Raw genomic sequence first — 4,903 nt, forward strand, 5'->3', positions numbered from 1 at the left:
ATTTCCCACGACAGTGGTGATGTAGATGATTAAAAAACCCACCAGAGATGACTTTCTGTATACTTCGATTCGGTGTAAGTCCCAATGGAATGAATTCTGTCACGTTGTTTTCATTACCCATCAACTCAGGGTGAGCGATGAGGGCACAGGTGAGAGCTGCAGATTCTGTATAGAGAATGATGATTCTCATTAGTTTTGCTTTGAAATGATCAAGCAACAGAACTCAAAGTACCACATCTCTATCATCTTATCAATTTTCTCTGAACCCCAGGGCAGGATGGGAAAATATTTATTGTACTCAATTCACATAGTGGGAAATTGAAGCAGTTCGGGTTAACTTAACTCCTCAGATCCGACAGACAATTCCTCTCCCCCACTTCATTCAATCGTATTTATTGAGCGCTTGCTGTGTGCAGAGTACTTTACTAAGCGCTTGGGAAGTACACGTCGGCAGCATATAGAGATGGTCCCTACCCAACAACGGGCTCACAGTCTAGAAGGGGTAGACAGTCAACGAAACAAAACATGTAGGCAGGTGTCAAAACCGTCAGAATAAATAGAATTTCCTCTAAGGGGCCTTCCCTGACCAATTCCCCCTTTTCTGTTCTCCCACTCCCTTCTGCATCACCCTGACTTGCTCCCTTTATTCACTCCCCCACCCCCAGTCCAACAGCACTTAATGTACATTTCAGTAATTAATTTATTTATATTAATAAATAATATCAAGTACTTATGATGTGCCAGCACCACACTAAGTGCTGGGGTATATACAAGTTGATCAGACTGGACTCAGTCCCTGTCCTACATAGGGCTCATAGTCTTAATACACATTTTACAGGTGAGGTAACTGAGGCATAGAGAAGTTAAATGTCTTGCCCTCCCGCAGAAGACAAGTGGTGCAGCTAGAATTAGAACCCCGGTCCTCCTGATTCCCAATCCGTGCTCTATCCACTAGGCCATGCTGCTTCCTAGGTCCTAGGTGGAAAATGCATAGCAGCCCTGTCGGAAAAAGGAAACTCAGGTAGGTCTCAATCAATCAATCAATCAATCAATCAATCGTATTTATTGAGCGCTTACTATGTGCAGAGCACTGTACTAAGCGCTTGGGAAGTACAAATTGGCAACACATAGAGACAGTCCCTACCCAACAGTGGGCTCACAGTCTAAAAGGGGGAGACAGAGAACAGAACCAAACATACCAACAAAATAAAATAAGTAGGATAGAAATGTACAAGTAAAATGAATAAATAAATAAATAAATAGAGTAATAAATATGTACAACCATATATACATATATACAGGTGCTGTGGGGAAGGGAAGGAGGTAAGATGGGGGGATGGAGAGGGGGACGAGGGGGAGAGGAAGGAAGGGGCTCAGTCTGGGAAGGCCTCCTGGAGGAGGTGAGCTCTCAGCAGGGCCTTGAAGGGAGGAAGAGAGCTAGCTTGGCGGAGGGGCAGAGGGAGGGCATTCCAGGCCCGGGGGATGACGTGGGCCGGGGGTCGATGGCTGGACAGGCGAGAACGAGGTACAGTGAGGAGATTAGCGGTGGAGGAGCGGAGGTTGCGGGCTGGGCTGTAGAAGGAGAGAAGGGAGGTGAGGTAGGAGGGGGCGAGGTGATGGAGAGCCTTGAAGCCCAGGGTGAGGAGTTTCTGCCTGATGTGCAGATTGATTGGTAGCCACTGGAGATTTTTGAGGAGGGGAGTAATATACCCAGAGCGTTTCTGGACAAAGATAATCCGGGCAGCAGCATGAAGTATGGATTGAAGTGGAGAGAGACACGAGGATGGGAGATCAGAGAGAAGGCTGGTGCAGTAGTCCAGACGGGATAGGATGAGAGCCTGAATGAGCAGGGTAGCGGTTTGGATGGAGAGGAAAGGGCGGATCTTGGCAATGTTGCGGAGCTGAGACCGGCAGGTTTTGGTGACAGCTTGGATGTGAGGGGTGAATGAGAGAGCGGAGTCGAGGATGACACCAAGGTTGCGGGCTTGTGAGACGGGAAGGATGGTAGTGCAGTCAACAGAGATGGGAAAGTCAGGGAGAGGACAAGGTTTGGTAGGGAAGACAAGGAGCTCAGTCTTGGACGTGTTGAGCTTTAGGTGGCGGGTGGACATCCAGATGGAGATGTCCTGCAGGCAGGAGGAGATGCGAGCCTGGAGGGAGGGAGAGAGAGCAGGGGAAGAGATGTAGATCTGGGTGTCATCAGCGCAGAGATGATAGTTGAAGCCGTGGGAGCGAATGTGGTCACCAAGGGAGTGAGTGTAGATTGAGAACAGAAGGGGACCAAGCACTGAACCTTGGGGAACCCCCACAGTACGGGGATGGGAGGGGGAGGAGGAGCCTGCAAAAGAGACTGAGAAAGAACGACCGGAGAGATAAGAGAACAATCAATGTGGACATTGAGTAGATGAGAGTGGATTTAGAAAGCTATCAAATTTGTGTGCTCAGCAAAGAGAGACCACCAAGATTAGTAATAATAATAATGATAATAATAGTGGTATTTATTAAGCACACAGTCGCTGTCCCACGTGAGTCTCACAGTCTCAATACTCATTTTGCAGATGAGCTAACTGAGGCCCAGAGAAGTGAAGTGACTTGCCCAAGGTCACCCAGCAGACACGTGGCAGTGCCTGGATTAGAAACCATGACCTTGGTTTATGAAAATGGCAGTGGTTTAAAGACTTCATACCACAAAACAGGAAATGTGTCAACACCTCCGAGCTCCTGATGATCAAAACTAAACAAATGTCTACAAAATCCTACTATGAGATTTACAGTTTAGGCTAGATTATGCAGGTAAACAATGGTGGGATACCAGCGTGGAAGAGATCAGGTACATGCTGAACGCCACAGTCAAAGGGCAAGGGACTACCACTAGACATCATTGGTGTAACTGGACTCCCCGAAATATTAGCCTTCACATTCCGGGGTAAGCCCACAGTCCATCCTCCAACACCAGGGATTCCTGCCCCCACCCCCCACCCCCACTCCTTGGCATTGACATTAATCAATCAAAAATGGTATTTATTGAGCCCTCACTATGTGTAGAGTACTGTACTAAGATCTTGAGAGATTAAAATAAAATAGAATTAGCACCCAATTGCCCCCTGCTCCAGCTCAGGAAGAACTCAGTAGTATGTACTACTGCCTACTTTGGGCAGAGTACTCAACTAAGCATTTACGAGAATACAATATAATTGGACCTGGGTTCTAATCCTGACTGCCGTGTTACTTTGAGCAAGTGACTTTACTTTTCTGGGACTCAGTTTCTTCATCTGTAAAATGAGGATTGAATACCTATTCTACCTCCTACTTAGACTTTGATCCTCGTGTGGGTCACGGACTTTCCCCAACCTGATGAACTTGTATCCACCCCAATCCTTAGAACAGTGCTTTACATATAGTATGCGCTTAACAAATACCAGTTTTTTTAAAAAAGCCAGAACCATGAGTTTGGTGACTTGGGGTGAGCAGTGAGGATTGGATTTTGAGTCTATATACATCAACTGTGAACCTTTTTCCCAGCATTTAGTACTCAGTAGGTGCCTAATGAATACTATTGCTGCTACTATTACTACTCCTACCAGCCTATGTCCAGCCCATTACTTGGCACATTGCATAGGCCATTAAAACCCAGGAGGACATAGGTTCTAATCCAGGCTCTGCCACTTGTCTGTTGTGCAACCTTGAGAAAGTCACTTATCTTCTCTACGCCTCCATTTCCTCATCCATAAAATGGGGATGAAATCCTAAGCCTTCCTATTTATTGCAATAATAATTACAGTATTTGTAAATCATTTACTGTGTGTCGAGCAGTGCTCTAAGCACTGGGGTAGTCGACAAATTAATCATGTCAGTCGAGGTTTCTTTCTCATTTGGGGTTCACCGTATAAGTAGGAGGGAGAACAGGTACTGAGTCCCCATTTTACATTTGAAGAAACAGAGACACAGAGAGATGAAATCAGTTGCCCAAGGTCACACACCAAGCAAGTAGTGGAAGTGGGATTCGAACCCAGGTCCTCTGACCTTCATTCATTCATTCATTCGATCGTATTTATTGAGCCCTTACTTTCCAGGCCATTGTCTTTTCCACTAGGCTACTTGGACTCTGAGCCTTTCGTGGGACAGGGACTGTCAACCCGATTATCTTGCATCTACTCTGTCATTTAGTACAGTGCTTGGCACACAGTAAGTGCTTAATAAATAATATCATAATTATTATTTTATTATTGAAACAGGATTTCCCAGTATAAAACAACTGCTGACCACCCGAATCTAAGAGAAGGTTGGAATCCATGAGAGGAGTTGAGCAGGGAAAGAAGATGGAAACGTGGTCATCAGGGTAGGTAGAAAATAAGTGAATCTGGAGCACTGATCTCGGAAATTCTCGATGAATCTATTCCCTGCTGCTAGCCGCCACTGCTGGCAAAGACCGGAGGCTAGGAGACTTCCCGGGGGGCTGATGTCAAGGAAAAGAGAGGGGGTTTTTATTCTTGAGGAACGGACAACCCCCGTAGAACCCTCCCCAGGGCAGCCTTCACGTCCAGGTTCCTCAGGCTCTAGAGGAGGGGGTTCAGAGTGGGGGACAGCACAGAGTAGAAGACGGACACCAGCAGGTCCAGGACTTAGGGGGAGTCATTCACGGGCTTGAGGTAGGCGATGTTGGCCGTAGAGAGGAAGATGGTGACGACGACGAGGTGGGGCAGGCACTTGGAGAAAGCTTTGGCCCAGCCCTCGGCGGACGGCATCCTCAGCACAGCCCGGAAGATGAGCGCATATGAGACGACAATGGAGACTAAGGAGATCAAACCGAAGACGCCGCCGATTGCCTCACTAGCTTTGATGACAACGTGTGTTTCAGAACGAGAGGCCTTCAGCAGGGAGTGGATATCACAGAAGAACTGCT

The sequence above is a fragment of the Tachyglossus aculeatus genome, unplaced genomic scaffold, assembly GCF_015852505.1.
Source record: "Tachyglossus aculeatus isolate mTacAcu1 unplaced genomic scaffold, mTacAcu1.pri scaffold_100_arrow_ctg1, whole genome shotgun sequence".
NCBI lineage: Eukaryota > Metazoa > Chordata > Mammalia > Monotremata > Tachyglossidae > Tachyglossus > Tachyglossus aculeatus.